Genomic DNA, 13,305 nt, shown 5'->3' on the forward strand with positions numbered 1-13,305 from the left:
CACAATAGGTTAGTCCATTTCCTTTTTTTTTTTTTTTTTGAGATGGAGTTTTTGCTCTTGTCACTCAGCTGGAGTGCAATGGTGCAATCTCGGCTCACTGCAACCTCTGCCTCCTGCGTTCAAGCGATTCTCCTGCCTCAGCTCCTGAGTAGCTGGGATTACAGGCACCTGCCACCATGCCCGGCTAATTTTTTTGTATTTTTAGTAGAGATGGGGTTTCACCATGTTGGTTAGTCTTGAACTCCTGACTTCAGGTGGTCCTCCCGCCTCAGCTCCCCAAAGTGCTGGGATTACAGGCACGAGCCACCACGCCTGGCCTTTTAGTCCATTTTCTATTGCTAATGTAAGAGGAATTAGATTAGGAAGTAGGTTTTTGAAGACAAATTTTCAGCTTACATGAATTGTTGGTAGCACCTGACTTCATAAGTAATATTAGATACAAAACCCTTCTCAGGAAAAAAAAAGTTAGCATTCTGGAGAAAGGAGTAAAGGAAACAATGGTTTATTGTCTTTTGTTTTGTTTTGTTTGTTTTTCAGAGGGTCTCACTGTTGCCCAGGCTGGAGTGCAGTGGCACAATCATGGCTCACTGCAGCTTCGACCTCCTGGGCTCAAGTGATCCTCCTTGCCTCAGCCTCCTGAGTATCTGGGACCATGGGTGCATGCTACCATTGCTGGTTAATTTTTATTTATTTATTTTTTTTGAGACGGAGTCTTGCTCTGTCGCCCAGGCTGGAGTGCAGTGGCGCAATCTCGGCTCACTGCAAGCTCCGCCTCCCGGGTTCACGCCATTCTCCTGCCTCAGCCTCTCCGAGTAGCTGGGACTACAGGCGCCCGCCACCACGCCCGGCTAATTTTTTGTATTTTTAGTAGAGACGGGGTTTCACCGTGGTCTCGATCTCCTGACCTCGTGATCCGCCTGCCTCGGCCTCCCAAAGTGCTGGGATTACAAGCGTGAGCCACCGCGCCCGGCCTGCTGGTTAATTTTGAATTTTGAATTTTGTAGAGATGGGGCCTCCCTGTGTTGCCCAGGCTGGTCTTGAACTCCTGGGCTCAAGCCATCCTCCCACCTCCTCTCGAAGTGTTGGTATTACAGGCATGAGCCTGGCTAGGAAGCAATGTTGGCCCACAGTGTCCAGTGCCCAGTACTCTTAGGAAGTATGAATTTATGAATAATTAACGCCCAGATAGTTAACAGAGCTTGGGTATAAAGTGGTTGGTCTGTGTCCAAAGGCAATACAGTTTTATGCTTCATTTTATTACCATCTGTGGAATGGGATAATAACTATAGGATGGCTGTTACAGTGAATATTAAAGACTTAAAATATGTAAAAGCCCTTTGTAAGTTGCCAAGTGCTATGCATATGTTAGGCAAAGCAGCCGCAGCAGCTACCCAGTAACAGTTGTTCCTTTTTTTTTTTTTTTTGAGATGGAGTTTCGCTCTTTCGCCCAGGTTGGAGTGAAGTGGCGCGATCTCGGGTCACTGCAACCTCCGCCCCCAGGTTCAAGCGATTCCCCTGCCTCAGCCTCCCAGGTAGCTGGGATTATATGTGCCCACGACCACACTCGGCTAAATTTTGTATTTTTAGTAGAGACAGTTTCACCACATTGACCAGATTGGTCTTGAACTCCTGAGCTCAGGCAATCCGCCTGCCTCGGCCTCCCAAAGTGCTGGGATTACAGGCATGAGCCACCGCGCCCGGCCAGTTGTCACTTTTTCCTTGCTCCAGCTGAGTAACATTTCCAAACCACAATTCTTCCTGGAGCAGCATAAGTTGTGTTGGCCTTAGCCAGTATTGAACTGGGGTTCCAGGATACCACAAAGTATTATATACAATTTGCATAAATGTACATTTAGACTTAATAGAAAGGGAGAAAATGCTGCAAAAATTAATATGGCTCAAAAGAAATGGCCTCTAATCATAAATTGCACACTTCCCCTCCCAACCATCCCCAAAACACTCATAATATTTGATACGAAAATACCATGGTGGCAAATAGCTGTATCAAAAAGAAACTATTCTTTCAGTACAGCATAGGGTGAAGCTGAGTAGATTTTAAGAATTACTGGAGTCTCCCGCACTTTGGGAGGCCGAGGCGGGCGGATCACCTGAGGTCAGGAGTTTGAGACCAGCCTGACCAACATGGAGAAACCCCGCCTCTACTAAAAATACAAAAAAAAAAAAAAAAAAAAAAAAAATTAGCCAGGCACGGTGGTGCATGCCTATAATCCCAGTTTCGAGAGCCTGAGGCAGAAGAATTGCTTGAACCCGGGAGGCGGAGGTTGCCGTGAACCGAGATAGTGCCACTGCACTCCAGCCTGGGCAACAAGAGTGAAACTCTGTCTCAAGAAAAAAAAAATTATTTGAGTCAAACGTAACTCGGAGAGGAGACAAAATAATTTATTTGTATTTTATTTATTTATTTATTTTTGAGATGGAGTCTCACTCTGTTACCCAGGCTGGAGTGCAATGGCACAATCTCAGCTCACCGCAACCTCCGCCTCCCAGGTTCAAGTGATTCTCCTGCCTCAGCCTCCCGAGTGGCTGAGATTACAGGCGCCTGCCACCAAGCCCTGCTATTTTTGTACTTTTTAGTAGAGATGGGTTTTCACGATGTTGGTCAGGCTGGTCTCAAACTCCTGACCTCAGGTGATCTGCCAGCCTCGGCCTCTCAAAGTGCTGGGATTATAGGCATGAGCCACTGTGCCCAGCCGACAAAATAATTTTTAAAAAGATGCATAAATAGAGTTGATAATTTTGGTGGTATTTGAGTAAATGAGTAGAAAAGCTGGGACTGGAAGGTATAATGTTACCACATAGTTGGTGCTGGTTGGAGAGCCTCTATTTTCTTGACTAGAAACTCACTTCTAAAGAAAAAGAGCACAGATGCCTGTTAACAAATAGGCTTCAGGACGACCCTGTTTGAATTTCCAGCAGGGAGGAAAACTGGGTCACAAAGAGATAATCTCAGGGGTTGCTGGAGGATTGGCCTTGGACACGCCCAGGTGAGGAGAGAAAACACCCAAGGGAGATGTTGACAGCAGAGAGGGCATTGAAGCAAGTCTGGGCAATAGGAAAAGGGAGCCGATGGAGATGGGGGAGGCCAAGAAACATGCATTTTTCGTTGGTTTGTCTGAAGCAGTGAGCCCTGGGCACACTCGCACAGTAGCTAAAATTTCTCAAGTCTATCTCTGTAGGCAACTGGAGACACGCTGACAGCCCGTTTGCCCCCACTGGCTCCAGCCCAAATTAACTCACTCTCTCATTCCCTGAGACACTTGCCTTTGAGAGGTAAAAATTTAGCTAGTTCGATAAGAGAATGCATTTTAGGTGGGGAGGGGGCATTTTAGAAGGAATTTTTGCAAACATTTCTTCCCTCAAGGGCAATAAATGTGTATTTTAAAAGGGAGGTTTCTATAAAGTTGGCCTTAACTCCAAGGGGTATTTAAAGTGGGGAGTTTCTGGCACTGCTAGTAGACCCATAGTGCAGCTAAGACCTTTCTGTGGCTCTCAAATCATAATGAAGCCCAGGAAGGAGAAATGAAATTGTATACTTTGCCTGTATACATAGAATTCTGCTGAGTAATTTGTACATGGGATTATTATTCCATTTTACAGATTTGGAGGTGGAGCTAAAGTTGAGAGGCTGCTAACCAGCCCTCGGGAGACTGCATTTTCCAAAAGTGGCTGCAACAATATCTTGCATCTGACATGTCCTTCTAGAACAGGTGTTCACAAACTTTTTCTGTTAAAAGCCATCCAGCACGTATTTTAGGATGTGTGGATCATTCGCTGTCTGACCTGACTATCACTGTGGCACAGCCCTGGGCGATGTGTATGTGTACGGGCTTGTTTGTGTTTGAGAGGTGAGCCCATTCGGTGGTCTGAGGGTGATAGTTTGCCAATCTGTGCTCTAGAACTTTGCTGCTTCCCTTCAAGAGGTAGAGTCTAGGCCAGGTGCAGTGGCTCACACCTATAATCCCAGCACTTTGGGAGGCTGAGGTGGGAGGATCCCTTGAGCCCAGGAGTTTGAGACCAGCCTGGGAAACATGGTGAAACCCCATCTTTACAAAAAAAAAAAAAATAAGCCTGGTGTGGTGGCATGCACCTGTAGTCCCAGCTACTCCAGAGGCTGAGGTGGGAGGATCACTTGAGCCCAGAAGGTTGAGGCTGCAGCGAGCCGTGATTGTGCCACTTAAACCACCCTAGGTGGCAGAGGGAGACCCTGTCTCAAAAAAACAAAAAGAAGCAAACAGGAAAAAAAAAAAAAGAGGTGGACTAATTCCCTTTTCCTTGAATCCGAGAGGTTTGTGATTTGCCTATAATTAAGACAATTGGAAGGAAGTGACACTGCATGACCTCTGAGGCTAGATCAGAACAGGTGATGTAACTGCTACCAGTGAGCACATAAGCAGCCCAGTTGTCCTGAGGCTGCCATGCTGTAAGGAAGCCCAAGTGAGTCTATGTGAAAGACCACATGGAAAGCCTTAAAAGTATAGGAGATGCTCAGCCAGCCCCATTTGCACCAGCCCTCACCTGGAGAGACTGCAAGCTCAGGAGAGATGCTGAGCCAGAACTACCCCACCAAAGCTCTCCCCAAATTCCTGACCCCTAGAGACTGAGAAATGATGAGACGATTGCTTTAAGACATTAAGTTTTGGAGGTGATCTGTTGCATAGAAAGAAACAGAACATTTTCCCCAAACTAGTGAGTGGCAGAGATGGGATTCAAATCGAGGCTGGCCTGAGCCCAATCACCTGATCTTTCTATTAAAAATAAATAAAAAATATTGCTGGCCGGGGGCGGTGGCTTACACCTGTAATCCCAGCACTCTGGGAGGCCAAGGCAGGCGGATCACCTGAGGTCAGAAGTTCAAGACTAGCCTGACCAACATGGTGAACCCCGTCTCTAGTAAAAATACAAAAAATTAGCTGGGCGTGGTGGCGGGCGCCTGTAATCCCAGCTACTCGGGTGGCTGAGGCAGAAGAATCGCTGGAACCCGGGAGGTGGAGGTTGCAGTGAGCTGAGATCCCACCATTGCACTTCAGCCTGGGCAACACGAGTGAAACTCTGTCTCAAAAAAAAAAATTGCTAAGAAATGCTGACACAGAGACACGAAGTTGGAAAAATGGTGTTGATAGACTTGCTCCATGCATGGTTGCCACAAACCCTTGATTTGTGAAAAACACATCTGCAAGGCCTAATAAAGAAAAGTGCAAATGCCGGGAGTGGTGGCTCACACCTGTAATCCCAGCGCTTTGGGAGGCCAAGGCGGGTGGATCACCTGAGCTCAGGAGATCAAGACCAGCCTGGGCAAAATGGTGAAACCCCGTCACTACTAAAAATACAAAAAAATTAGCTGGGCATGGTGGCAGGTGCCTGTAATCCCAGCTACTCAGGAGATCGAGGTAGGAGAATTGTTTGAAACCGGGAGGCAGAGGTTGCAGTGAGCCAAGATCGCACCATTGCCCTCCAGCCTGGGTGACAAAAGCGAAACTCCGTCTCGAAAGAAAGGAAGGAAGGAAAGGAAGGAAGGAAGGAAGGAAGAAGGAAGAAGGAAGAAGAAAAGCGCAATTAAACAATGTGTGCCTGTATTTAAACCTATATTGGCTAGTGAGTTTGACCAGAGTCTAACAAAGGTTTATCAAGGAAAAATGTCAGAGAATTCAGATCCTGTAAGTCAAAGATACAACCTGTTCCAGGAAGCACTTTGCAACAGCAATTACTCTAACAAGTTACAATTCGCAGAGTCCGGGCTTTAAGGGGCTTTGAAGAGAGAGAAACCCATGAATCAATAATAAGATAAGGCTATTTGGTTTGTTTCAACTTGCAGGCTGTTTGACTTCCGTATCAAAGCCATGCCTTGAGAATGAAATCATTTCTGTCAAACAGCCCTTTCAAAGAACATCCGATAAAAACACTCACTGGCTGCTCCTTTATTTCCACTGTGTCCAGGGTGTGTATGGACTTGGTGGAATTTAGGGGAATAGCTGTGAATTGTGCATCAAATAAATAACCTGCAGGGAGTTGGCACTGGTGACTGCTAGCCATAAATGTTGCTATTTGCTTACACAGGCTAAGCCTGGGCTTTTGGAGGCTTCTTTGACCTTTTCTGCCTTTTTCCCAACCCTAACCCAACATAGCTATGAAAAGGCAGTTCTGGGCCAGGCGGGGTGGCTCACGCCTGTAATCCCAGCACTTTGGGAGGCCGAGGCAGGTGGATCACGAGGTCAGGAGTTTGATACCAGCCTGACCAACATGGTGAAACCCTGACTCTACTAAAAATACAAAAATTAGCTGGGCTTGGTGGTGTGCACCTGTAATCCCAGCTACTCAGGAGGCTGAGGCAGGAGAATCGCTTGAACCTGGGAGGCGGAGGTTGCAGTGAGCTGATATTGTACCATTGCACTCCAGCCTAGGCGACAGAGTGAGACTCTGTCTCAAAAAACAAAACAAACAAGCAAAAAACAAACAAACAAACGAAACAGGCAGTTTTGGGTTGTAGGGCACACTTTTTCTTTTTTTTTCTGAGATGGAGTCTCACTCCATCACCCAGGCTGGAGTGCAGTGGCACCATCTCGGCTCACTGCAAGCTCCGCCTCCCGGGTTCAAGCAATTCTCCTGCCCCAGCCTCCCGAGTAGCTGGGATTACAGGCGCCTGCCACTACGCCCAGCTAATTTTTTGTTTTTGTGTTTTCAGTAGAGACAGGGTTTCACCGTGTTAGCCAGGATGGTCTTGATCTCCTGACCTGATCTGCTCACCTCGGCCTCCCAAAGTGCTAGGATTACAGGCATGAGCCACGGCACCCGGCCCCCAGAGCACACTTTTAATGTTAACAGTTTGGCCTCCCTCTCCCAGCATTCATCCTCATTGGGCCTAGTCCACCTGTTACACCAGGGAAGAATTGAGTGATCTTTCTTAACCTCCCAGGGTCTTAGCCCAATGTTATGGCCACTTGTGTCCCCCACCCCCACAACAAATGCATATGTTGAAATCCTAACTCAGAATGTAACTGTCTTGAGAGATAGGGTCTTTAAAGAGATGATTAGGCCAGGCATGGTGGCTCATGCCTGTAATCCCAGCACTTTGGGAGGCCGAGACGGGCGGATCATGAGGTCAGGAGATCGAGACTGTCCTGGCTAACACAGTGAAACCCCGTTTCTACTAAAAATAAAAAAAAATTAGCCGGGTGAAGTGGCGGGTGCCTGTAGTCCCAGCTCCCAGGAAGCTGAGGCAGGAGAATGGTGTGAACCCGGGAAGTGGAGCTTGCAGTGAGCCGAGATTGCGTCACTGCACTCCAGCCTGGGTGACTGAGCGAGACTCCGTCTCAAAAAAAAAAAAAAAAAGAGATGATTAAGTTAATTGGGTCATTAGGGTCATAATCCAATATGACTGGCGTCCTTCTTAGAAGAGAGACAGCAGGACCTACGTGCATAGACCAAGTGAGCCACCTGCAAGCCACAGAGAGAGGCCTCAGAAGAAACCACCTTGCTGATACCTTGATCTCGGGCTCCCAGCTTCCAGAACTGTGAGGAAATAAGCTTCTGTTGTTTAAGGCACCCCATCTATGGTACTTAGTTATGGCAGCCCTAGCAAACTAACACACCCACAAACAGAGAATTCACAGCCTTAAGGCTGGGACTTCAGAAAAGTTCCAAAGGTAATAAGCAGAAATTTCAACACGCAAGAGTCTAGCCTTTTAGCACAGTTTCTCTTTCTGCATCTTTCCCAGGTGGCCTGTAGGCAGGATCGTAAAGCAGTGCTGGGGGCTGGGCAGGGGCACTGCTGACCTGCAAGTCTAGTGGGGTCACTAAGGTCTCTTGACTCAAAAGGGAAGGGACCGGGGTTCCAGTCCTAGAAAGTCCAGAAAGTAGCAGGGAGACTGAGTAGGTGTTTGGGGCATGGTCAAGAGGCCCATATTGATGCATGTCACTAACCCCTTCCCTCTTCTAGCCGCCCCAGTCCTTCCTTCCCTGCTCCTCTTCCAGTCTCTTTGACTTTTCCCACCACCCCGTCCTGCGACACTGCTTTATTATCAGGTAAGTCAGAAGAAGGGGAAAATTTGGCTTTACCTTCTGACTTAGCGTCATGCAAATCCTGATGCTCTTTTAGTTTTTTCCTTTTTCTTTTTGGTGGGAGATAAGGGATGGAAGGATATTTGCCAGAGTTGGTTTTTGTTTGTTTGTTTGTTTGTTTTTTGTTTTTTGAGATGAGGTCTTGCTATGTTGCCAAGGCTTAAGTGCAGTGGCTACTCATAGACCCCATCATTGCACACTACAGCCTTGACCTCCTAGGCCGAAGGAATCCTCCCACCTCAGCCTCCTGAGTAGCCGGAACTATAGGTGCATGCCACCATGCCTGGCCACCTGCTGGAGTTTAAGCAGATGGTAGGATGGGTGGCTGGTCCCTAAAGACACTCATCTTTTAATCTTTGAAACCTGTGGATATGCTACCTTCTAGGGAAAAAAAGGACTTGGCAGATGTTAGTAAGCATCTTAAAATGGAAAAGTTGTCCTAGACTACCTGAATGGGCCCAATGTCATCGTGAGGTCCTTATAAGAGGGAGGCAGGAGGGTCAGAGACAAAGACAATGATGTGATGATGGGGACAGAAGTGTGGGTGTGCGAGAGAGGAGCAGAGGGGTTGAAGATGCACCTCTGCTGCTGGCTTTGCAGACAGAGGAAGGGGCTTTAAGCCAAAGAACATAGGCAGCCTCTAGAAGCCTAAAAAGGACATGCATTCTCCCCTATGCCCTCCACAAGGAAAAGTAGCCCTGCCAGCCCATTTCTGACTTCTGACCTCCAGAACAGTGAGATGATCTGTGCTATGTAAAGCCACTCCGCTTGCGGGTATAACTGGTAACAGCAGCAATAGGAAAGCATACAGGCTGCAAGGATGAAAATCCTCGAGAACAACTGCTATCACATTTAATTATTATTATTATTATTATTTTTTTTTTGAGATGGAGTTTCACTCTTGTCGCTCAGGCTGGAGTGCAATGGCAAGATCTCAACTCACTGCAACCTCCGCCTCCTGGGTTCAAGTGATTCTTCTGCCTCAGCCTCTCAAGTAGCTGGGATTACAGGTGCCCACTACCACACCCGGCTGATTTTTGTATTTTTAGTACAGACGGCGTTTCACCACATTGGCCAGGCTGGTTTTGGACTCCTGACCTCAGGTTATCCACCCACCTCGGCCTCCCAAAGTGTTGGGATTACAGGCCAGAGCCACCACATCCGGCCTGGTATCACATTTAAACAGGCAGTGATGTGTGACCAGAAATTATACATATTTCTAGAGCTTTCACCCTTCAAACAGTAGTTCCCAAAGGTTGGTCTCCCACCAGCGGTGTCAGCACCTGGGAACACGTGGGTCAAATCCTCAGGCTCCACCCAGGACTATTGGGTCAGAAACTCCGGAGGCGGGGCCAGCACCCTGTGTTTGAACAGGTCCTTCTGTAATTCTGAGGCATGCTAAGGTTCACCTTAAAGATAAGTGACCTGGGGCTGAGTTCAGTGGCTCACACCTGTAGTCCCAGCACTTTGGGAGGCTGCTAATAATAGCTATGATTATTATACCTGCCCGGATATTATCTTCTGTTTCCAAGCTTCACATATAGGGATCCTATACAAGAGTTCACCTACACAAAAGATTCAATCCATCTTAGGTTCTGCTAATGACCTCTCCTCCTGAGATTTCATCAAAGCTGAAGCGGGAAGAAGGCTTGAGGACAGGAGTCTGAGACCAGCCTGGGCAACATAGTGAGACCTTGTCTGTTAAATCAAGTTTAGCCTAAAGTGGCCTCCTTACATATTTTAAGTTCAGCCTAAAGGTTTCTCTGTACATAGTGAACTATATACAACCTAAATGGAGGTATAAATCCACTGTAACCTACTCTTGTGCCAATCAGAGAGTTTTGGCCAAAGGGGCCCAACTGTTCAAACCGTGTTCAAATAAGGCGAATGCCAAGCTGTAGCCAATCCAACTGTTTCTGTACCTCACTTCTGTTTTCTATATGTTACTTTCTTTTTTCTGTCTATAAATCTTCCACTGCTTGGCTGCACTGGAGTTTCTCTGAGCTACTCTGGCTTGGGAGGCTACCTGATTCGCAAAGCATTCTTTGCTTAATTAAACTTTGTTAAGCTTAATTTGGCTAAGGTTTTTCTTTCAACACGTCCTTGCAAAAACTTAAAATAAAAAAAAATTAGCTGGGCATGGTGGCATGCCTGTAATCCCAGCTAGCAGGGAGGCTGAGGTGTAAGGATTGCTTGAGCTCAGGAGGTTGAGGCTGCAGTGAGCCATGATTACACCACTGCACTCCAGTCTGGGTGACAGAGTGAGACCCTATCTCTACAAAATAAATACATAAGTTAAAAGTGACCTGGGCTGCTGCTTTGCCAACAGAGGGTACCTGTGGAGCCTCTGATGTGCGTATGGGTAGTGTATGTGTATGTTGGCTGTGTGTGTACCCACTGACTCTACAATTAAGCTGATTCTTTTTTTTTGAGATGGAGTCTCGCTCTGTTGCCCAGGCTGGAGTGCAGTGACGTGATCTTGGCTCACTGCGAGCTCCGCCTCCCCGGTTCATGCCATTCTCCTGCCTCAGCCTACCAAGTAGCTGGGACTACAGGTGCCCACCAACACGCCCGGCTAATTTTTTGTATTTTTTAGTAGAGACAGGGTTTCACTGTGTTAGCCAGGATGGTCTCGATCTCCTGACCTCGTAATCTGCCCGCCTCAGCCTCCCAAAGTGCTGGGATTACAGGCATGAGCCACTGCACTCGTCCTAAGCTGATTATTTCATGATTCATGTTTGACTTGGGATCTGGGAATGATGGGGAAAGTTATTCTCTCAAAGATTGGCTCTGCCCCCTGGGGAATGTGAGAGGAGGGAGAGTCCAGAATTCGGCTTCCAAGTGGCCACAAGTCTGGCCTCCTTCACCCAGCCTATGCCTGTGTCCACAGGACGAGATCCAGGCTGACAGCCATGCACTGCCACACCACTGTCCCAGACTGGGGCAAGCAGAAGGGGGCTGTTTCCTCTCATCTTTCCCCAATTTCTCGCTTGCCAGAGGCAATCCTAACTTGGCTAGTGGAAAGATAATCACTTTTGAAAACAGGAGTGAGGTCAGCCCTTCCAGCCACAGCCTGGAGTTTGAAATTACACATTCATTGATTTCTTTTTTTTCTTTTTCTTTTCTTTCTTTCTTTTTTTTTTTTTTTTTGAGACAGAGTCTCGCTCTGTCGCCCAGGCTGGAGTGCAGTGGCACAATCTTGGCTCATTGCAACCTCCGCCTCCCAGGTTCAAGTGATTCTTGTGCCTCAGCCTTCCGAGTAGATGGGACTACAGGCATGTGCCACCATGCCCTGTTAATTTTTGTATTTTTAGTAGAGAAGGGGTTTCACCATGTTGGCCAGGCTGGTCTTGAACTCCTGACCTCAAATGATCTGCCTGCCTCTGCCTCCCAAAGTGCTGGGATTACAGGCATGAGCCACCAGCCTGGCCTGATTTCAGTACTGGAATGGCCTCATGTCAGCTGGGTGATCTTGTGTGCTGCCTCTCTGTGTCCCCATGTCCTCGTTGGTAAAACGGGCATGCTAAAAGCATTGCTTTAAGAGAGTTGTTGAGAGGATCACATGAGATAATCAAGGAAAAAGTCTTAGATCAGGGCCTGGAACAAAGTAAATGTTTAATCCTATTGTTATTAATGCAATTAATTGTGGTTAATGACATGTCATAATTAATAGCTATGATTATTTCCAGGAGCCCTGACATTATCTTCCATTTCCAGGCTTTGAATGTATAAGAGGTCCTAGACACAAATTCACCTACACAAGGGATTCAGTCCATCTTAGGTTCTGCTAATGACAACTCTTCTTGAAGTTCTTCAAGGCTGTGTGAAAAGGAAAAACCAGCCGGGCGCAGTGGCTCACGCCTGTAATCCCAGCACTTTGGGAGGCTGAGGCGGGCAGATCACCTGAGGTCAGGAGTTCGAGACCAGTCAGGCCAATGTGTCTCTACTAAAAATACAAAAATTAGCTGGGTGTGGTGGCGCATGCCTGTAATCCCAGCTACTCAGGAGCCTGAGGCAGGGGAATCGCTTGAACCTGGGAGGCGGAGCTTGCAGTAAGCTGAGGTCACACTACTGCACTCCAGCCTGGGAGACAGAGCAAGACACCATCTCAAAAAAAAAAAAAAAAAAAAGGAAAACCCCCCTAGAAAATGCTTTTCCTGTTGCTTCCCTGCTAATGGGCCTTTTTCAGCAGGGCAGCCTCCAGCCTTAGGATGTGGCCGGTCCCCGTGCGGATGCCCGTTTCCCCTCCTGCCTGCATTCCTCTGACCGGTTCAGTGGGATCTGGTACTTTTCCTCCCTCCTCCTCGTGCTGGGCTTCCACATCATCCAGACAGCTGCCGCCACATTCCACCGCTCCAGCAGTGGAAGTAAGGCCCATTTAGGCCCTTTCTGGGTGAGTGACAGCATTTGAGATGAGATTAATCAAATGCCAGTGTTAGGGGAAAGCAGCCTTTCCCTGAGTCATCTCTGCTCCACCTTTCTCATGACACAGAGCATGAGCCTGTCCAACGGTTGGCCTGTGCGTCAACCTCTGGCCAGGAGACAACGGGCGTCTGTGACCTGGGCGTGAACCGTCTGTTTGTGCTCATAGGTCTGACACTGCTGCTGGGCCAGCCTGCGTGCCCCTGCCCCACGGTCCATTGACTGTGCCGCTGAGCACAGGCAGGGATGTGTGCCTGTCGCCCTGGGCCGCTGTCCCCTGACGGCAGATGAGGTATTCTTCCAGCTCAACACTGATGTTGTAGGGTTTTTCCTCACCTACCACATGACAACTGAATGAAAGCATTCCAGGAAACCAAAAGGGCTGGGCAGGCCTCTGGAATTTCAAAGCCGACAGCCTGGCCCTGCTGGTGGCTCATTTCTGCCGTGTCATTTTCTCTGAACTGTAGGAGTAGTTTTGTAGGAAACTTATCACCAAAATCCCACAAATGTTAAGCATTACCCTTCTTAGAAATGAAAAGCCTACTTACTTTTCCCCGTTGGAAGACTTCAATTTTTTAAGATTCAAGACATCCCCAAAAGTCATGATAAAGAATAGGGAAAACAGAGTGAGCATATCCATCCCCTTTTAAATTCAAATTTATTTTGTTTTTTTCTGCTTAACTACAGGGAAGGTTTGATCATATCACATCTGAGTTAGGCCATATGCACCCAAGGGGAATCTCAAGAGCAAACTAATCTAAACTCCAAGAAATAGAACACTATGACCCACCCAGGTAGTACTCACTG

At 47.5% G+C, this 13,305-nt stretch overlaps 1 protein-coding gene and 1 long non-coding RNA gene across 11 annotated transcripts in view; one reads left to right on the forward strand and one right to left on the reverse strand.

The window, feature by feature from the left end:
• DLGAP1 (DLG associated protein 1) overlaps positions 1-13,305 on the reverse strand; it is a 988,253-nt gene that overhangs the window by 119,544 nt on the left and 855,404 nt on the right. The gene's annotated exons all lie outside the window — the stretch shown is intronic.
• Positions 980-8,986, forward strand: LOC115834753. The gene is made up of 3 exons (XR_004029656.1): positions 980-1,034; positions 1,154-1,156; positions 8,242-8,986. It is a non-coding gene; the product is annotated as an uncharacterized LOC115834753 (long non-coding RNA).

The sequence above is a fragment of the Nomascus leucogenys genome, chromosome 4 (assembly GCF_006542625.1).
Source record: "Nomascus leucogenys isolate Asia chromosome 4, Asia_NLE_v1, whole genome shotgun sequence".
Classification (NCBI taxonomy): Eukaryota; Metazoa; Chordata; class Mammalia; order Primates; family Hylobatidae; genus Nomascus; species Nomascus leucogenys.